At 40.8% G+C, this 22,003-nt stretch overlaps 1 protein-coding gene across 3 annotated transcripts in view; it reads right to left on the bottom strand.

Moving 5' to 3' along the window:
- Positions 1 to 12,142, bottom strand: part of HYCC1 (hyccin PI4KA lipid kinase complex subunit 1) — a 51,390-nt gene extending 39,248 nt beyond the window's left edge. For 2 of the 3 annotated variants that reach the window (XM_068405216.1, XM_068405218.1), the window contains exons 1-2: positions 11,911 to 11,994; positions 10,993 to 11,158 (exon numbers count right to left, since the gene is read on the bottom strand). The gene's annotated coding sequence lies outside the window, so the exon portion shown is untranslated. Of the gene's footprint in view, positions 1 to 10,992; positions 11,159 to 11,910; positions 11,995 to 12,085 lie in introns of those variants that run through there. The other variant, XM_068405217.1, reaches the window with a different exon arrangement.
- Positions 12,143 to 22,003: the final 9,861 nt, after the last annotated feature.

Genomic DNA, 22,003 nt, shown 5'->3' with positions numbered 1-22,003 from the left:
TACCAGCAAGGAGATAACTCAAGACAACCAAATGACCCATGCCAGCTAAACAACTCACCAAGATAGAGATGTGAGATTACACATTGATGTATTCACTTGAATTTATACAAGCCATAACAAATTAGATTTATATTGTCAAAGCAGTACAAAAGCATCCCTAGCAGTACAGTGCCAAACTGAAGTAAAATGAAGTAACTTCCACAGCTTGAACTTCTTTTTAATCCTACTTTACGATTTCTTCCTTGCTCCCTTCTGCACAAAAGCACACCGTAAGTACAACTGCCATGCTGATAACTGCAGAGTCAGTCAAAACTGACCACCCATAAGCCAACTTACTCTGGTTACATGCCACTCTCCAGCTTGCAGAAGCCCTACTCTCTTTCAAGCTATTTCAATTGCAGTATATCCTCAAGTGTTAGCTTTTCTATCATCCGTAATATACCAATAGTTACACTCATTATAGGAAAATAAAATAAGAGCTATTGCTTTCAAAACAGTTTTTCTTAGCAGCCAAAATATACTTGCTTCTTCTTTTGTTTTAGTCCATGCAAACACTATTGTTTACATCTTATTAAATCTTTAAGAAAGAACAGATATAAACAACCTAGTCTTCCTGTAGTTGAAATATCTTGTCTTCAAGTATGTTCTTACTATTCTGGATTAATATAGTTAACTAACATACACAAAGAAAAATCAAGATAATAACTATATGCATCACAAGGAAATAGAATTCAAATTAAAGTAACATTAAAGTGAGTACAACCACAAACTTAACCGAAAATAATAGAAATAACAAAAATAAATGTGTAAAAGGGAACATTGTGCTAATACTACAAAAGTGACTTAATCCACACAGGTTTTCCAGTTCGAGCTTTAGCCACAAAATTCCATCAGATTAAAATAAAGGTACCTTCTTTATGCTCTGGTAAGAACTAGAAAGCTTTAGAAATTTTGTCTGTTTTCTACAGCACTCCTGTAACTTGTGTCAAGAGCATCTATGAGCAGACAATAGCACAGTACATGACACAGTGCTCCTACCACTTCTGTAAGGGAAAGTAGTGCTGCAGAAGTTATCCACTTACTAGAAACATTCTCTACAGAACCCCAAGCTAAGTAAGCTTACTGTTCTCATGCGCCCTAGTTTCCTTAAGCCCAAAATACTCTACATCCCTATAAAGTCAGGATGTTTCCCTGAAACCCAAAGACAAATTTAAAATAGTGAAATAGAACAAACTATGCAGAAAGTAATTACATTGCAGCTCTCATTCCAGTGTTGCATACAAGTCTTGAACCAACCAAAGGTCTTTTCAAGAGCACAGAGCATTATTTTGGTAGCAATGCCATGACACCTAGTTCCTTGCCTCCTCAAACTTCAGTGCTACTGTAGTATACCTTTCCTAGTAGTTATTCATTTAATCTAGCTGTCTGTGAAGTCTGTTTGCTGCAAGCTAATTTTAAAAACAAGTTTTCCTTTCTAAGTGAAAACTGCAAGTCATCTCAAGTTAGAGTTTATTCAGAACCTTTCAGCCACATATCAGAAAGAAAGGTGTCAGGTAATTCAGCTGTTGGAAAGACTATCAGTGTAAAGCATGCATAAGCAGATGCTGCACAATAGCTTGAGTATGACCTAAAAAGCATGTGGAGAATTGAGCAGAGGCTGTACTTCATCTTGGAGCATCAACTGTTAAAGGCAAGATTCCAACACCTTCTACCATTACAGCATGTAGTTTCAAGCTAGAGCAAGTGGAGAAGCATTCATCTGACAAGTAGTTTAGCAGTGACTTATCAGAAGGAAAAAGACTCAGCTCACAAAGTAGTGACAGGAGTTTCAGTAGGCTCTTCACCTTCCATTTTTAATACTCTTCACCTTCCACTTTTTAGTAGCAACATTAAGAATGCAACACTTTTGGCCACAACTTCCCAACTCCACTGGCTGAGAATGAAATTTCGGGAGATTCTGCCTATTTCCAACCCCATTCTAGGCATCTGCATCTCATTTAATTTGAAAGGCAAAGATGCCTATCTTGCAAGCCAGAGACTGACTTTAGAAGATACTACACAAGCCCCACGAGGAAGAAACTTTGTGGCAGTTCTTTCGACTTCGTTTCAACTGAATCTTCCTTCTGCTTCCACAAAATGTGAGGACTCACAAACTGAGAATTAGGTTGCAGAAGTTACAAGTGCTTCCAAAGTGACTTATTTTTACTTGCAAAAAATTAGTTGTTGTAAGTTCTTTTAAAAATAGTATTACTAGCATGAAAACCATTTAAAGAGGACTCTGTCTGCTATGAAATTGTATCCTCCTTCACCAGCCAGTTACACATGTCCAGTTAAAACTTCCCTCTACAACCTGGACTCCTACTCCGCAAGCATTCATATGTTTTCATATACCCACAAATATGAACTACCCTTTCAAAGCATTTCCACCTGTAGCTGAGGAAGTCCAACACACTGCATTTGGAACAAGCATGAAACTATGCTTTTGGCATAAATCCTTGGATAGGTCAATGATTTGGATGTCTCAGAAACAGGCTTTAAAGAACTCAGTACACTGCAAGAATAACCATCATGGCATGCTTACCCAGGGTAGATCTACAGTATAGTGTAATAACATCACACGTGATCAAATATGACTGCAATGGAAGGGTTCGATTTTACTTTTATTCCAGAGCATTTATTTTAACTGAGTGCTATGCTACGTTCCATCACCCTAACTCTACCAATGCAGCAGCATTAGCATTCTTGATAAATTAATATTTGCAAAATATTATTTCCAGTATACCATTCTACCATTTCTCCAAAGATCATGATAGAAAAGCAGGAACCTTGCTATTAGGAACACACTACAGATTTTATAGCAAGAAGAGGTTTATTGTGGGCTGTTGATACATGTTTTAGCAGCTCATTTTGACAGAAAACATGCAAACAAAGGTGCATTTTCCAAAGAAGGGGTACATCAATACTGAAAATAATCTTAGGATTTAGTTTGCTTTGAGTGGTTGACAATTGCTCCCTGTTAAGTTACAGAATTAAAATGATCCATCAATACATGCACATAATGCTGTGTTAAACAGCTTCAGGAAAAATATGCTTTATCTCTCCATGGCAGTTTTCTCATTCTTCCTCATCCCTTCCCTGCCCCCCAACAGCCCTCCTGCACAAGCCTGTTAGATTCACAAGACTGGACACATTAATTTGAAAAACATTTCAGAGCACCTAAGAAGAACTTTGTGTAATTTCCTACTTTATAAGCAACTGAAAAACATGACTTCTTTAACTAAAATTTTTAAAAGTAACAGCAGGACCCACACTTGTCTCATCCAGAAAAGATACATCCAACACATGAAATACTCTATTGCCACACATAATTTCAATGCTGTAGTATGGACAAAGCGTATGCAACTTGAAGTCTCAGATAATTTACCACCCTGTATGTCTTGCTCCGTGTTGTAATTTAAAAAAGTAGTCAAATCCCAAAAGCATAATAGTGGCAAAGCAGAAAAAAAAAGTGTTAATTGTCTTACATTGTAGGGCATATTAATTTAGGCTGAATTCCTACTAGATGAAAAAGCTCTTCAAGTAGAGTTCCCACTTCATGAAAGCATCTAAAGCTCAGAATATTAATTATTCCAAGAAAGAAATATAAATCTAATGAAACAAGTTACATCGGTTCCAGAGGGACTCTTATTTGAGCAACTCATACAGATTTCCAGGGTAACTGTTATCACCAAGTAATCTGCCATTGTTCCAAAGCCACAACAACAGATAGTTTCTAATGAATTTATATTGATATCACTTAGGTAGCAGAAAACAGTTTAAGATTAAAAATAGCAGAGCACACATTCATTTTCTTTTCCTATTTCTTTTATTTGCATTCTCATTAAATCTCAAGATATCTTCTGCTCAAGACAGGCCTGATTCCGACGTGCTTTCTTTAAGACCTACATACCTGGTATTTCCAGAATAAGTGAGCGGTAGTTCAATATTCGGTTACAAATTCAGAGCCCTGGTTTGGAGCACAGACTTCATTATTTAGAGCCTGACAAATATTTCTGTAGCCTAACAACAAAGTAGTCAAAATTTGTTTCTATAATAATCTGAAGTCTATGAACTTGGAACTTGATTCTGCTTACAAGCGACAGCTGGAAAGTCACTTGAATGGCAGATACAATTATGACAATACATGGAAATTGGTCATTGAATACACATGTATTTGGGACACAGTGGACTCAAATGAACCAGAGCTGAACAACATCAATATAGCTTAACAACCCTAGGAAGCAACGTGTTCTGTTTGTAAAAGACTGTCATACCCATAGGAAAGAGGAGTCGCAATGAACCAAGAGCAAAGCAAGCTATATACATGAGAGGAAATAACAAATATAATCTCAGTGACTGGCCGCTTTTCAAACAGCGTGACATTCATGGTGGGGGTTAATAACTGCACAACCCAAAAGGATCATACACCTATCATTTAAAATCAGTAGACACATTTAAGGAACCTCTTGAGGTGTAAATGTGGAATCATTTGGTTCCTGTTTCATCACTCAGTTAACTTCCTATTCACACTTTTGTCAGTTCCTCTGTTTACTGTACAAGCAGGGACTTTCTTTTAGTGTTCCTTCTTCCCTTGACATCAAGTATACCCACATCCTACTGCTGCTACTGAACTTATACAGGACTTTTATTTTACCACACCAAAAAGCAGTTGTAAATGGTTAAGTGAGTTAGTCCTTGTCACTGTTTCACTGGATTGCTGCAACTTTGTGAACACAGGTGAACTATCATTCACTTCTTTGCCAGAATAAGGCAAAACATCGAAGACGCTTTAAAATACCACTACAATGGGAATGAATCAAAGATTTTCATTACTTCCTTAAGGAATGAATGAGTGTATGCATTATGTATGCAAAGGAACTGCACAGTTTAGAGATCTCTAATTATGTCAAGTTTCAGGTGGAAAATCCTTATCAGTTTTACCTCTACAACTACAGCTTGACAATAACAACAGTTTGGGATAAAATATCACTACACAAATTACCATTACATTCAGTAAGAACTCTTGGTAACGAGTGCAAATGCATATGCTTCAGATACTCTTAAATTTTGGCATAAGACAAAAATAATATTGAAAATACGTATGCCAAACAAAAGTCACCAAGGCAGCAAAAAAATTAAAAGTAGCAGAGATTGCTAATCTACTCAATCTCTAACATGATGCAAAAGTGCTGGAAGAGTAGTTCTGCTCTATCTGCACACATTACTGAAAATTCAACAAAACTTCAACCAATTCTAGCTGAAACAACAGAATTCTGATACTTCAAGCAGTAGCATTAAGTACTCTGCAAAACATGTTCCCTTTCTTGTGTTTCACTAAGTAACATGACAAATTTGATTGTCTGAAGCATAGCGTCTCATCACACCACCACTGTGGTGAAAATACCCATTGTTTACTGTACTGACACAAAATGCTGCTGAGAAAACAGGGAGGAGGGGAAAGAAACTTGATTTTTTTCCCCTCAGCTTTACAATTAAATGTAAAACACACTGTCTCAAGACAGGCAGGAACTGGTAAATACTATACCAGCACTGGCAAAGCTACACAATGCAGGTGTAAGCGGATGTGCAGAATTACTGTCAAAAGCCTCTCACCTGCTCCTCTGGCTGCTGCACTGGGAATTTAGTTCAAAGCAGGAAAAAAATGGAGGAGACTATTAGTCTTTCTGGACCTGACATACAGAGTCAATATAATTAGGAGCAAGAGAGATGAGAGTGGAAAGACTACAGCTTATTGAGTCTAAAAGTTGTGACTGAGTAAAAGCAGTAGCATGTCCACAGCATGTGACATGAAGCAGGTAGATATTTTGGCACAACCTAAAGAAAGTCAGTAAGAAAGGTATTATTTTAACTGAGTAGACAGTAATTCATTCAGCCAGATGTGCTACTAACCACTAACTGTAGGAGAATACTCAGAATTTCACTGGCAAAATCCAGTGTAAAGTTACTGTAAGGAACATAAAATTGTTGCTTTAGCACTAGGTACCAAGAGCTAAGGAATTCCCTAATATCACTCCTCCCCACGCTTTCAAAAAAATTCCCCTTCATCAGTCTAACACAAAATATATGATGTTGCAGTCTGATTTTGCAACCTACTTCAACTCTGGAAGAGTAACACAATTTCCTTCAGCCAGCAAACACTGAGGAGTGTTACTGGGGAAAAAAGTTTTCCTTTTTTTTTTACATGAAGATCCTATAGCCTGCTTCCTCAGACAGAGATGTTACTATGGTACACTCAACACATCTTACATGATAGACTGTTTGAAAATATTCACAGTATCCTAATTTTCAGAGATGGTGGCTGGTATTAAAAACCTGTTAAATGCAGTTTTTAAAGATTTATTAGGTCAACTTAATGCTTTTACACATACTCCAGTAATTTCCTTTAACATAGGAAATACTGTAGGATTAAAAAGAATTAAAAATACAAAACTGTCTTTATGTATGAGAATGGGATTCAAGCACTTGAAAGCAAACCACAACAGTACAGCTTTGTCCATTAACCAGACATTCCTGAAGACCTTATATTATCCAGCACTAGCTTCTGTACAGTACTCCGACTGCTAGACAGCTTAATTATTGAGTATTAAAGTAGTTCTCTATTGCATGTTTAAAGTGTAACGGGCTTCTTCCCACCTTTCTAAAAAAAGAATTGTAATAAAATATAGTAATAGTACTGAACCATGGTGTTTAGTATTAACAAAAATATTAAAGTTGTATGCACTATTCATCAGGTTGAAGTTAATGCCTTGATGAAGCATAAATATTTATCCAGTGCAAACAGCAGGAAACCTTAGGAGACAGCATGGCTTTAAGCACTGAAGTGAGTTAATTAGCATCCGGTGTGGATTCAGAGCATACTATGCTTTTTTTAATTAAAGGTTAGCTTCCAAATAGAAAAAAGTAACAAAATGTAAAGGATATCTTACCTCTTACCTAAGAGAGCCTTAATAGCTATCAAAAGCACTCAAAACATACAGTTTCTGTCACTAAGTTTAGAATGAGAGCTCTTATGCCAATCAGGATTGAATACAAATACCCAGCGACTTTTGCATCAGCAATAGGCATGTTCTGCTACTCAGCTAGTATTGCTTTTACCTAAATTTCTTTGTTATGCTTTGATAACTACACAGCATTTCATATCATCAGAGGTTCGAGATGGAAGAACACAAACATACATCTGTTTTGGAGAGATAACACATTTCCAGTCTTCCTCTCAACAGTCAGATGATTCTTCAGCAATGCTGGTCATTTAAAACAAACTAAGAAATGTCTTCGTGCACACCCTCACTTTTTATGGCACTCTCCATACAGAAGAGTGATGATTACTAAGTATCTGTCCAAATTCCACATGCTTTATTGATTCCAGTTCTAATAAATAATACTCCTAGTAACAACTGTTTATCAAACCCACTTGTATTAAATTTGTACACCATTTAGAAGTTACACTGAAGCCTTATAAACAAAGCCCTTAATTGATCACACAAACAAATACACCAACATCCTCCCATTTCTGGCACTGTAATGACAAGAAAGGGTCACATTCAGACAATTTCAGTACTCACTTGGGCTGTAAGTTATCCTGCTTTCATTCACTACCTTTCCAGTCGTTACCAAAGCATGTAAGTTCATGTGGGGATGCGTCTAAAGAAATCGCTGTAAATAACAGTCGCCCTCCCAGACTAAGCTGACATTCTATTTTTATTCTGCTGCTCTTGAACATGGCCCTAATTAGGGCAAAGGCTTCACAACAGTTTCACCAGAAGTACAAGAAAACACTTCATATCCTGCATTATTTTAGGTATGCTATAAATTGAAAACTTACAGTTCTTGGATCTTTCCTAAATTGTGGGGTTTTTTTCATCTAATCCAGGAGTATTTGAGTTTTCATGCTAACAAAGTTCCAGCACAAATTCTGATAGAAATCTGATAATTTACAACAAGAACAAATGCAGAAGCATTTCACCCTTCAGCCTCATGGAAAACTGAAATTTCACCACTGTTTTCAAATAACTTCAAATATTTCAAGAGCATGCAGAAGTATTTCATCTTAAAAGTATGCGTGTACACTTACAGAGTACAGAGAAGATTCTGGTCAATGCAGGAACTAATACAATATTTTAATTGCATGCAGAGCTTGAGCAGCCTAGAAGCTAAACACAGCCTTGCAGCAATATGCAGTTGCTACACATTCAAAACATTTTCATACTTCAGTAGTCCTTGTCTTCAACAACACCAATCTAAGATTTCAGTCCTTATCCTGACACCACTTTGCTATTGCCTCCCAAGATTATCTCAAGAAGCATTTCAAATAAATTAATCCAATTTAAGTTCCTAATTAACTGATGCTAATAAAAAAAAATGCTTTAATTTCAACACATTCTCCACTCCCAAATGTGCATTTAATATGCCACCATTTAAATTCTGGCAACTGAGGACAGCGAACTGCCAAAAGGGCCATTTTTTCTGGAAAATAAAGAAAATACAGATTTAAAGAAGAGATACCATGCCTAGTAATTAAGGCGTGTTTTCTTTTTTTTTAATACTTGTGTAACTAAACAGAACAGCATTAACGAATCAAAAGCTGTAATTTTGTTGGGCAGGAAGACTATCAGATTCCAGTAGAACAACAAATATTTTCAAGTACATCCTACAAACCAACACACCGAAAAATGCTGCATACAAAATGCAGGTTTTAAGCACATTGTATTTTCATAATACCATGGAAGAAGTCTTAGAGATTACACAGAGTCACTCCAGTCATCAAGCTATTACACCTCAGAAGATAAATACAAATTTGTAGTCTTCAGTGGAGGTCATAGCATCAGGCTTCTCATTTCCTATAGAGCATGATAGGATCTCCTGCTTAAACTTCATGAATATTGCTCCTGGAAGACTGACTGCTTGGTAACACTGTAAGTAACACACAAGTGCAGTGATTCATATGTGTAATCTCCATTTATGCTAACAAAACTACCTACACAAATCCTATGGCAGTCTTAAGTATAAGCTTTGTACCCAATCTTGCATTTGCGAGGGAGGAAGCATGCCAGGCTACGCACAGAGTGTATTTGCCTAAGTGAAGCCTTGGGAACGAAACCTGACCTGGTGATCCACCTAACGGATTTAAGTCTAAGCTGTTCTTGATGCAGGCTTCGTATGTTTGCAGAGTGCCCAGATGATCTTTGTTAAGAGTCCAAGTGCTACTGCATTTTAATATTCTCATCAACACAGACATTTAAGATTCATGAAAGTTTAATTTTAAAGCCTCAAATATAAAGAGTACTCCACAGGCTCTTAGTCGCAAAGGAAAGCCTGGGAACTGTGACTTCTCTTACAAATCATGCAGATTTCTCAAACTATGCATCTTCCACACAACCTGAAACAAAACGGTGTCATGTAGGGCCATAAAATGTATGTTTATTTTCTAATTAAAATAGCCAGACATTAGCCAACATTTGAGAACTAATAATATAAGTCTCCAGAATGAACAAGGTGATTTTCACATTGCATATGTTAAAGTCAGTGACACGTTAAAAGTGAACCTAATATTTACCTTAAGGCAGGATTTAATGAAAAGGCATTTCCTGACACAAACATACAGAAAAGGTTCAAGATATTGGGGTTTTACACTAACATATACTAAGAATTAGACTTTAACTCAGCGACTTACTATTAGGTTTGATACAGTCGTAACATACGCATCAGTAAACGGGCTCTTCTCCCAGCTTAGAGCCAGCCCCATTGTGCTAAGTAAAATACAGATGACACATGCCATTTGTAGTGCCTAGCCTTGCAATATCTCACGCACATGCTTGTTTGTGATACAAGTCCTTGCAAAATTAGAATCCAAGTGACTTAACTACCCAGCTATGCCTGTGAACACGTCTATCATGGACTCTCTCAAGCGAAAGAAAACCCTCCCATTCAGAAGACTATGGCAGAAGTTCAACACGATTCTGCCTGTGAAAGGCTTTCTCTTTGTAAGAAGCATTCTGAATAAATTTAACTTGTGCCTTTAAAGCAGCTCAACATGGAAAGTAAGCAAATTGCTACAGTTAATAAATCATCCTAAGCAACACTGAACTTCCTCAAAATTGTCACCCCTCTGATAAAAGGCCTGTTAAAAGCACCTTGTCTCACAAAGAGATTACCACAGAAGAGAAGCAGCCAAGTTCTGCATTTCAAAAGTAGTATTTTTCTTATTGTCTTCTTACTCTGGAGGAAAAAATATGTCCAAGGCCAGTGCCAGATGGTTCTAAAACTCAACTTCAAAGTACATTACTCTTACCAAAAGTATTTCACTGATAAAAGTAAAATAGATTGGAAGTTAATTTGACCAAGCTTTACAACACTACTTACTTTTCACAACATAAAATAACTTGCTGGAAGGTGGAGAGGACAACAAAAGCAAGGCACTGCCATAGAGGAAGGCATTCTGTGGAAAGCACAAGCTTCTGAAAGACACTGTAGCATCTAGCTGCATTATTGGAGGGGAAAACTGCAGAAAAGCCTTTTGGATGCAATGAAAAGCAACCACCAATGTCACTCTACACTTTGCTACATAAAAGTGCTTTTTGTTTCTTTGCAGTGTCATTTGTTCAGGTTGCCTTTAAAAAAAAACAACAAATCACCAAATCTGAATTTGCAGCTAACAAACCTAACAGCAATCACTTAATAGAAACTTTCATATTTTGTTCTTCTATAGTCATCTTCTCACACACTAGCAGCATATATTAAAAATTATGAAAGATCAAAGCCAACAAGACTTAATAATCCTCGAGTACACAAATCTTTTCCTTGTGAGCTTAAAGACTTCAGGAGCTTTTTCGGGATAGAGTTAGAATTCAACTGGACGGGAAAAAAAAGTGACGGCTTTCAGGATTACAGGGAACAAGACAAGTCCACGGGCATTACCTCTGCTTTTATCATTACCTTTAAAACACAAAGCACACGGGAAGTTCCTTCCATTCAACGTGTGTGAAGTTAAATAACGGAGCTTACACAGGCACAACTCCCTGCAGTCTGCGGCGCTTCTTACTTACAAACCTCGACCGAAAACTCTCAGCAATTACAACTGTTGCTGCCACCTCTCGCATCCCTACCCGCGGACACCGAGGTCAACGCGGCACGGAAAAAAAAAAACAACATACAGGAGAGATGGGTTAGCACGAATGTATTTCACAGCACGTCACTCAACTATTTCCTGATTCTTCCCACGAACAGGCACTCGCACCCAGCACACGGAGCGGCAAGCCCGCTGCCAGGCACCACGCTGTCTGCCCCCTGCTCCGGGAGACGAGCGGGAGCAGCTCCTTTGTCTCGCCCGCAGCCGGCTGCCCGCACCCCCAGCTGCCTTCTCCAGGCGACACAAGCAACCGCTGCCCCGCCAGCCCCGAGCCGCCCCGCCGAGGCCGCCGCTTCCCCCCCTCTGCCCTCCCCGATCGCCGCCCAGGAGGCAAGCGAGAGGCTGGGCGCGGCGGGACCCCAGCAGGCAGCCAGACGCGGCCGGGATGCCGGCGGCGCTCCGGGGGGACCGGCGGGAAGCAGGGCGGAGAGGGCTAAAGCCGGTCCCCGGGGCGCCACCCCGCGGCTCCGCTCACCCCGCTCCGCACCGGGCGCAGAGACCGGCTCTCCCCGGCAAGGCGGGAGGGGGCCCGCCGAGCCCGTCATGGCCCCCGCCCTGCCCTTCCACCGGCCCCGCCGCGCCCGGGCACCGGCCCTTCCCCTGACCCCGCCACGCCAACTCCGTCGCCCCCTCCCTCCCCGCGCCCTTCACCCACCGCCGCCCCCTCCCTCCCCGCGCGCGAGCCCGGCGGGTAACGGCCGCTCCAGCCGCGCGCCGACGGTTACCCCAGGGCGGGGGAGCCCGCCGCGGAGTCGGCGTGCGGGACGCGGAGCCAGAGGGGCTCTCTTCAACCGGCCGTTAGTTGCCCGACAGCCGCAACCGTCCCGCCGACGCGGAAGGCTGCTCCGGCCCTGCGCGGGAAAAGTTGGCTCCGCGGGAGCGACCGCGAGTCAAACTCACCCCCCCGCTCGGCCGTCACGACCGCTCGCGGACTTATTCGCCCGCCAGGAGCGACAGCGGCGAGGGTGGGTCAGCGGCGGGCTGGCACCGCCCGACCCCGCCGCTGTGTGGCGGCGGCCGCAGCCAATGGGAGGGCGAAGCGCGGTCACGCCAGCCAATAGAATGGCAGAGCGGCCCGTGCAGGCGCTCGCGCCCTCCTCTCCCCCAATGGGTGGTGCTGCCCCGCTCCGAGGGCGGGCGGCGGCGGGGCTAGGCGGGTGGGGGTCATCAGGGGCCGCCGGTCTGTGAGGGCGCCCCGGGGGGGAGGGCGGGCATCGCCGCGTCCCGCTGCCGCAGGCCCGGAAACGCGAGAGGCGGCGGCAGCCCCGGGGGGGACGGTGAAACAAGTCATTGTTTCCCCACCGGGGCTGAATCAGAATCACCCAGCTCCGCCGCGGGGGAAGCTGAGGCGGAGCCCGGGGCGCTGGGGAGGGTCGTGCCCCGAGGGGAGATGCTGGCTCCGGGGCTGCGGGAAGCGCCCGCTCTCGAAGCTGTTCTGCGAGCGCTGGTGGGAGCTGTCACACAGGACGAGACACGCAGCGGCCGCGCTGGGGGTGGGTTTGAGGGAGCCGGCGTCGGGTGCGTGTATTTCACCGCTGTCCGAAAGCACAGACCGCCCTCCTCCCCCAGCCCCGGCTGCCACCGCTTGGACACGGAAGCAGCTGGCGGTGGGGATGGGGCTGTACAGCAGAAGAAAGTCTTTAACTTCCGCGGCCCGAACAAAAAGACGATTATGCTGGCTGACAGCTCCGCGAGGGATGTTTCCAGGCACCTTAATGAGAATGCCTCATAATTGAATGCCTCTTAACTTTTGTCAGGCGTGTCTTTATTATTATTATTTAGATACCGGATTCTTATCAGCCTTCCCAAAGTGGAGCAATTGTCGGCAAGTCTCATTCCACAGCAGTCTAAGGCCTTTTTCAATTACTACTACTGTTCTTTTTGCAGTTTTTTTTTTCTACTGACTTAATCCTTGGATTGCTCTGCAGAATGATGTTGAAATAAAACTGAGTACTACATAATTAGCTGTTTTTTGTTTATTAAGTTCAGTTTACATTTTTTGTCATGACCAGAGTTTCTTTGCAAGTATGCTTTGAGGATTAAGTTTTGATCCTCAGAAGCACATGCTTATGGTAATCTTCAAGATTAATAAAGATTAAATTAATCAGTAATCTAATTGCTGTGTGGTGAAACCGAGGCAAAGACGTTGTGATTTGGTCAGTGTCAAATACTATGTAATGACAGAGCCTGAGTTAGCTCCACTGACGCTTGCTGACACAGAGCACTGTCCCATGCAATTACTCATTTAAAAGCCATGCTCTTCTATGCCTTACCAGTCTTAATTTCCTAAATGACTCTCTACAGGTAGATAATGTGTTCACACAAAAGTTTATTGACTTCCCTGGAGCCATCAGCCTGAGAAAATGGCAGGTTCAGTGCATTTCTTCAAGATTGCCCATCCATCCTGGGTATGTACGTCAGTATCTTTTTGTCTGAGCTGTATCTGGACTTGTGCTATTGTACCATTCATTTCCATAGGTATCTAGTATATCATTTTAATTTATTGACAATAAAATGTAAGGATTATTTTCAAGAATATTTTATAATAAAAATTATAATACATAAAACCTGCTTTTAGAATATAAATGTCTTCCTTACTAAGCCATTTGTCTTTAGAATACTCCCACTGTGTTACGGTCTAAATTCATTCTGGCATCAGTTTCTATAACACTGGATAAAATAGGTCTGTTTTCCTGAAAAGAAAGATGATATTAGCTCCAACAAAGGTGTAAGAGAGCTTTATTATTTTACTAAGATGAAGAGAGACAATTAAATGCAATAATCTTAGGAACAACCAAATTAAATTTTATGAGATAGATAATAAATTTCTACCTTAGAAAGAATATACATCTGAATTACAGCCAGAATACTTAATGGGTTTGGGTTTTTTTAAGCTCTTTATCTGAGTTTATCTCAGTTTCCCTGAGCTGGTTTACTGCTCAGTCCTGCAGTTCTGGGTGCAGCATGGACCAAAGAACAGGCCATGGGAGCAAAGATACAGCAGTGCAGGAGGAGTTCGTTAGCCCGCATCCTCAGACTCGGTGTACATACAGTGTCAGGAGGGGGACCGGGTACTGATGTGACTTGTGACATAGACGACATACTAAGTGACCCTGATAATTGCAAAGACGTACTGAGATCATCCTGTCATTAGCCATTATTTTTACTGTTATTGATGCGTTATGACTCTAATGATTAGCAAAAGTAATGAATCATCCACAAACAAAAGACAGGCAAATTCTTCACATGCAGCATATAACATACATTGACTGTTCTGCCATGTCAGGTCACATTATCAAAAGAAAATAGTTCACCTTATATCACTTCCACAGATTTTAATAACTCCTAAATTACTTTAGTGTTTCAGGCATTCTTACCACTTTGGCGCTTAAATATTCCAAATGCACAAAACGTAATGCATTTTCTTTTACTGTGTCCATATTTCTGGGCATGGATGTGCACATCATTTACTGCCTTTTACTCTTGCATTTATGGCAGGTTTTTTGCCATTAGCAATCCACTTCAAATTGCCCTCTAAGAAGAGGAGAGCTACAGAGAATCAGAACTTTTGTTCCTCTTCACCAGCAGTCAAGGCTGCTCAGTGTTGTTTCAGAAACAGCATTTCCAGGAAGCAGTTTCCTTTGGATTTCACAAAATATTCTCATCGCTCAGGAACATTAATTTGGAACCTACAGCTTCTGCCTGCTTCACTATTTTTGGTCTACGCCTTTTTGTTATAAGTGCTTATATTTAGATTGCAAACTATAATGGGGTTGTAAGCTTCTTTAAAAATAGAAATCCTTGAGAAATAAATACTTAACAACTGTAATCTCTGTCATATGACCACGTTCTTAGAGCTCAATTCAACACACAGTCCATTTTTAAAAGATAGTACATCTGGTCCTTAGGAAAAAAATAGCAGTTATTTCCAGTCATCTGATCTCATAGCAAATCTATAGTCTATAAGACAGCGAGAAGGGCACTGTTTAGGGAGAAAGACAGAACTCCAGAAGGTGACCATTTTGTTGGTCTTCCGTCCCAGTGCCAGCCCAGGCCAGGGTTGTTGTGACCCTAACAACTGCACACGCTGCTAGATGGATGGTAGCACCATCGTGGAGCAGCCCTTCTGTTTCAGTTAGGACAGAGTAACTCTCACTGCAGAATTAAGCGCGGTCCGTAGTCTTGATTAGAAATTCAGCTAACATTTTCGAAGATGCCCAGACTCACACTGCTGTCCCACAGAGCCTTTCATAACTCCACTAATTGGGACTATGAGCAAGTGTCAAGTCATTCTTCAAATCAGCAGAGTTCCAAGAGCTTTATATCAAATGCAGAGGACTCCGGAGACTCCTGGTCTGACATCCTACATGAAAACAGTTTCAGTAACCAAAGCATGTAAAAACCCTTGGGGGAAAAAAAGTAAGAAAGCACGCTGGCCTAGGAGCAAAAACCAGATATTCTGAAATTTCCTTTCAAATAGAAATGAGAAGTCAACACTTTCTGCAAAAAACACAAATTCTGCAATTTTTATTTGGGAGCTCCGAAACAAACTGACAAAATATTTTGACAGTGTCAGATGTTAGTTTGACTTACTGTTTTCCTCTTAATATTAAATATAATAAATATAATAAAATATTTTGATAGCTTTCTCTTGAAAACAGAAATGAAACTGATCTCTTCCTACAAAAAGTTACATTTATCAATTCCAGAAATTGCTCTAGCAGAAAATCTCTTTACCAGATCCTCCAGGAAGGTGAAAATCACTAACATCTGTTTGACCTTGAACCACTGAAAATCTCACAGTCTCAATTTCCCATATTATCACAAAAACCCTTTTAAAGGAAAGTGTTCAAGAAAAAAAATGCCTCTATAAACATTTTAATAGAACTTCAGATTTTAAAAAGTCATACATTGGCATAGAACTACAAAAAAAATCCTTTACTTCATAATTTGTGATAAGTTTTATTTATTCTAAATAAAGATAGCTTTTATTTTATGCTTATTACTGTCCTGGAGTTCTCCTGGCAACCTGGAGTTGTCCTTAGGTTTCCTTTCTTAGTATTTCTTGGCAAAACTTACACGCTAGCATAATGCTACTATGCCTTGACTTGCTAATATTACAGAGAAATATTTATTACAAAAACACTACAGTAGAATTAAAAACAAAATAGTTAATTTATTCTACTCTTCAATGGTTTTCCAAAAGTTTAAATTCACATAACTCAAATTTAAATGTTGAAGGCCAGTTCTCCAAACATGTTCCACATCAGTATTTTGCACTAAGGGATGATGCTTATAACACTAGAAAATAAAATACAATAGCTCCTGATTTTGATTAAATTTTAATGAGAAGCTACTATCAGGATTTGATAACAGAAAACCTTTTTCTTACTGTACCACTAATGTAAGGCAAAGTTTAAAAAATGTAGGAAACAAATCATAATAAACATAAATAATGCATAAACTATCCTTACTACATGAGAGCTAGGAAATCCCTTCTTTACACTTTAAAAGCCGAGGTTAAAAGCACATATGTAGGTTTGTAAGCACAGCAGTTCACAAGATTAATTGTTTCAGGAGAAAGACATAAGCATTGCATCAAAGCCCATGTAGTCCAGAATCCTAGAAACAAGCCCTCAAGTTAAGGGAGGGGAAGAGGAGAACTATGTGGAGATTGCTCTCATAAGAAGTACAACCCAACACACAGCATCATGGCAGAACTGGGAGCAGGAAAGGCTGCATTTGGGAGGGGGAAGCTGGAAGAAGGTGATGAGGATCTACCACAGCACAGCACCTCCTGGGAGTCCTGCAGCACTACAGTCCTCCCTGCTCAGTGAAGCACCAAAAGAAAGGCTGCTAACCACCCGGCCTTTTATGCAACATCCCTACGTTGGTATTAGCAGCTCAAAGTATCACAGCTATTTTAATTATCACGGCTAAGCTGGATTTCCTCTCCCTAACCACAACTGTTTGTGATGTCTGACTGGGGGCTTCTCCTCGCTGTATGAACAAGAAGGAGCAGGGAAGGCTGGTGAGAACACTCTGAAAGTAAAAGGGAGAAAGGTGAGGAAAAAATGATGCAAGGCAATCCAAGGATTTTTACATTTTCATGGTTCTTCTGATGCTCACTAATTGTTATTCCTACAGAAAATTCGTCTCCCAGCCCACGTGTGCCTGGGTATGCTGACAGTATTTTGACTGTGTGTATTTAGTGTCTTGCTGCTGGACTTTGGAAAATGAACAGCTCAGTTTACAAGGGCTGTCAGACACCCTGACCAGCCCAAGAGCTGCATATTCCTTTCAGGAGATGCTTACAGTCATGAGTTGTCTCTCAGCGAGCAAACCAACCCGTGTCCCACCCTGCCTCCCAAGGGACCCGGGGGGTCCCCGTGAGAAGCCCTGTCCCCCTGGGGCAGCAGCCGGGGCCGGGGCTGAGATGCTCAGCACCCTAGCTGATGCTTGGTGTGATGGAGGCTGGCCCAGTTGTGCTCACCACTTCCTCCCTTGGCATGCAGTTAGCTGGTGAAGAGGGTGCGGTTGGGCTCAGAGCTACCAGCTGACATTTCATTACTGCTTACTCTTGGGTCAGGCTTGTCAGCTTTTTCCTTTGAATCACACGAGCTAGAAGCACACACACACGCTTTTGTAACAGAAGCCTTCCTTTCTGGTGTAATCTTAACAGCACCAAAAAACAGGGTGCTAGATCCAAGTCTACAAAGTGCAGGTGTCTTCTGCTAGCCCAGAGAAGCAGCTTGATGTCCTGCTTGGACACCGTGACACCCTGCCTGTGTTAGTAAGCCCTTAGCGCATGTACTGTGGTGGGCTCCGTACAGAACCAGCGGAAGCAGCCTTGAAAAGCAGCATCAGTGTGTCTGTACAGCAACACCTTTTTGATCTGACCCAACTCAACTGCTATGTCCCCATCGTACTCCCAGCTGTAGCTCTTCTAGGGTGCAGGAACCATCACTGGTCTGAAGACTCCATATTTCAAGCAATTCCCCTGGGGAAAGTTACAGCTACAGCAACATTTCTAAGTTTCATCACCCTGAGAGAGGATGATGTTTATTTTAAAGCAGATAGGGTGACAAATTACAGGGCTAAGCTGCAAGGGAGGCAGAAGGTAGGCATTAGGAAGTCCTGTTCTAACTGTACAGGCAGCACTGCAACTGGAGCAGATCACTGGAAGGAAATGTGGAATTACCATCAGCTCAGGTCAGTTCTTTAAGAACAGTTTAGGTGTATTTGACCCTTCTTTAAGACAGATACAGAGAACTGAGTGATATCTCTTCATTATTCTCGTCTTCTGGGCTTTTATCAGCTGTGCTTAGTGCTCTCCTCTCAAAGTAATGGGTTACAGACTGAATATTTTAAGACTTAAGCGAAACTCAGAGTGCTAAACTACAGTGTTATGAAATGCTTTTAGAATAAGTATGGGAACACTGTTAATGGGAACAAAATTATTCTTAAATAGGAATATATGTGTAACAGAAAACTCACATATTTGAAGCAAAATCAAAAGCAAACATGAGGTAGGTAGTTATCTTTCGTACCTTTTCTGATAGACTGTAGCTAAGTTTGCCTCCTGCTTTTATAGTTGATAGCTATATCTTCACAGTTCTTAAAATGTTTCTGTGGGTTTTTTTACAGTTTGTTTTCATTATTAACTTTGATAATAAAACACCCTAAATTTCCTGAGGATAAAGACATGCTTTTTCCCCCCAGTTCCATACTACTTTGACAGTGCTCAAACGAGATAATAACTTATAAACAAGTGCATTCTTTGCACCCCTCTCATTACCCCATTTATTTTAATAAAATTTTATGGGGCTTTTCTGATATTTTATCTGGGATGGTTTTGCTTACTCAGAAGAGCCAGACAGATGTCTGTTCTTGCTCTGTCAAGAGCATCAGCTGCTTTTTTTGATCAAATATTTTGTTTTCCTGTCAGCAGAGAGCCTTTCCACTTGGTCAAGGACAAAATTCCAGCCAACTTTTTTTTAAGAAGGTGAACAATGAAAACACACTTGCCAATAAGATTTGCTTTCCTCTTAGTGTGGGAGGTCACAAATTTGGTCTAATCATTTGGCCATTTTCCCTAGAATTTATAATGTTGATCATAGAGACTTGCTTCAGTCTCAAAGACTGGACTAAGGAGGAGAAGCAGACTCTTAAGTTAATCAGGCCATTAGTGCGCTGCTTTCTTGCTGTCTACTTCCCCAAAGCCTGACATTTTAAAGAAGAAAAGCTTATTATTCGTACGGCTATTATCTAGACAAAAGAGAGCATTCAAATTATGGACTTATTATTTGACATAGCTGCATCCTGTTGATTTTTAGAAAGTCCCATTTCAGCTGAGCAGCTTTCTTGCTTCACTTGGCTCAGCTTGTGCTCTGTTTTATCTGATGACATCTTACATATTATCATTGTGTAATGAAGAACACAGGTGTAGCATTGGCCGAAATTAAAAAGGGACAACACACACTAGATACGTATCACATATTTGATCAAAACTGTTGGGACTTCCAAGGTGGGAAAAGGTGTCTGATATTTTTTTTTCTAAGACAGAACTTCATGATCTTGCCTGAGAAACTCAGATCAGCTATTTAACAATAGCTAAACATATTTTCAACATGTTTTTCAAATTCTTTTGTAGATGTGTATGTTAAAGCCTTGCAGCCCTTGTGCATGTAAAACTGCCAGTGACTGACTTGAGTCTTGCCTTTTCTGGGGATATGTTCTCTGTTTGAGAGAATAAAATTATACCCAGTAATAATATAGAGTTGTGGATTTACTCACCACTCAACCATCACTCACTCAGGCAGCTATGATGAACCTTAAAACCAATTGGATGCCCAGCAGCTCAGGTGCTGACAGGTGTGGAGAGATTCATTCCTGGTAAAAATGAAGTAGGAGGATTTGGGTTCTCCTTTGGAGAAATTACTTCTAAAGAGGATTGGGGTGGGGGGCGGGGAGGAGTACAACAGAAAGGATGTGATGGCTTTGAGCAAGGGGTGTCATACAAATGAAACTATATATTTGGAAAAAAAAAAGGCAGTTGACAAACTCAGTATGGCACATGTGTATCTGCCCATATAGATCTATATTTATGGCTACCTTCAGAGCATATAGACATCGCTGCCATGGACCACAGCCCTGTGTGACCTGACTGGTGACTGTGTTTTACAGTCACCATGTTTTTCAAAGCATTATAGAAATGAAAAGCTCTCTATAAAATGCTATGCACTGAGAGAACTACCTTGTTTTGTCTATTACAGCAAAGCTTTTTTCCTGCCTTAGCACAGGAGGCCTCACCACCAGTATTCCCAGCAGTATTCTCCATTGTCACGATGACATCTACTGGAGGGGATAGGGTTGAACACAGATTTCTCTGTCCAAGCTTTAACACTTCTAACATCAGCAGGGTTGGTGCAAATTCACACACTGAGAACTACTACATATTGATTCTGTGATTCTGTGATATTGAAATGTGCAGAAAGCAACACAGTCATAGAATCATAGAATCATAGAATGGTTTGGGTTGGAAGGGACCTTAAAGATCATCTAGTTCCAACCCCTCTGCCATGGGCAGGGACACCTTTCCACTAGATCAGGTTGCTCAAAGCCCCATCCAATCTGGCCTTTAACACTGCCAGGGAGGGGGCATCCACAGCTTCTCTGGGCAACTTGTTCCAGTGTCTCACTACCCTCACAGTAAAGAATTTCTTCCTAATATCTTAATCTAAATCTCCCCTCTTTCAGTTTAAAACCATTTCCCTCCATCCTGTCACTACTTGCCCTTGTAAAATGCCCCTCTCCCGCTTCCCTGTAGGCCCCAATGTTAGTATTCTAGATATTTTAAGTTGCACCTCCCTCAAGAGACACATGATAAAAAAAGATTAGAGGAAATGATTCAAACCTCATCTAATATGTGTAAATAAAAATGGCCCAGCCAGATAATTTTAAATTATCACATGAAAAGGAAATAAACTTGTTAAATATCTCTTGAAAGACACAAATAAGCATTAACTTTAGAAGAATATGTATTATTGTGGCAATCCAGATATGCAAAACTGAAACATAGGTTTGTTAAAACAAACAAGATATTAGAAATCAGTTATGCAAAACAGTATAAACTGAAAATATACGCAATGCTTTACATGTGAGGTTTTTAATTTTCTCCACAATGGAAATACTATATATTTGCATGAAAAAATAGTGTGTATCTTGCTACATTTTCACTTCATATTTGCAAATGCAAATAGATCTTCACAATAACTGAAAAGAAGACTTGAGAATGAATATGTTTTCTGAAGCATCACATCTAAATGCTTTTGTCGGAAATGAGTTTCTGCAATTTGTTCTAATTAAACTGGAGTCGCCAACCATTCCAGATGCTTTCTCAAAATAAAATTTTGCAGGGAAGTGCACTCATTTTCCTTTAAGCCCATTCATCACTGCTAGACTATGGCCACACCTTGGCAGCCCCCTCCCAGCTTGAGGAGGTCCACTGCCTGCATGAGGGATGGCATGTGCCAAGCCTATCTATTGTCCTCTTGTTCACTCTGTTCTGTTCCTTTTTAATGGAGAGGAGCAGAGAATAATGATGTGAGGCAAATACTGTGTGCTAGCACATAATGTCAGCAGGCTCAGTCTGTATCTGGGAGGGAGAGGGTGCATATGGATTCTGGCTGTTGCTTCTGAGTAAGTTTACAGAAGAATTTCCTGTGAAAGAAGTGCATACACCGGGCCAGATTTTGCCACAAAACTAAAACAAACAAAACCAGTTCTGGTCAAATAAACTTGCAGCCTAACACTGCA

The sequence above is a fragment of the Nyctibius grandis genome, chromosome 7 (assembly GCF_013368605.1).
Source record: "Nyctibius grandis isolate bNycGra1 chromosome 7, bNycGra1.pri, whole genome shotgun sequence".
In the NCBI taxonomy this organism is placed as follows: Eukaryota; Metazoa; Chordata; class Aves; order Nyctibiiformes; family Nyctibiidae; genus Nyctibius; species Nyctibius grandis.
The sequence above is the reverse complement of the archived record's forward strand: the minus strand, read 5'-3'. Positions and strand labels throughout refer to the sequence as shown.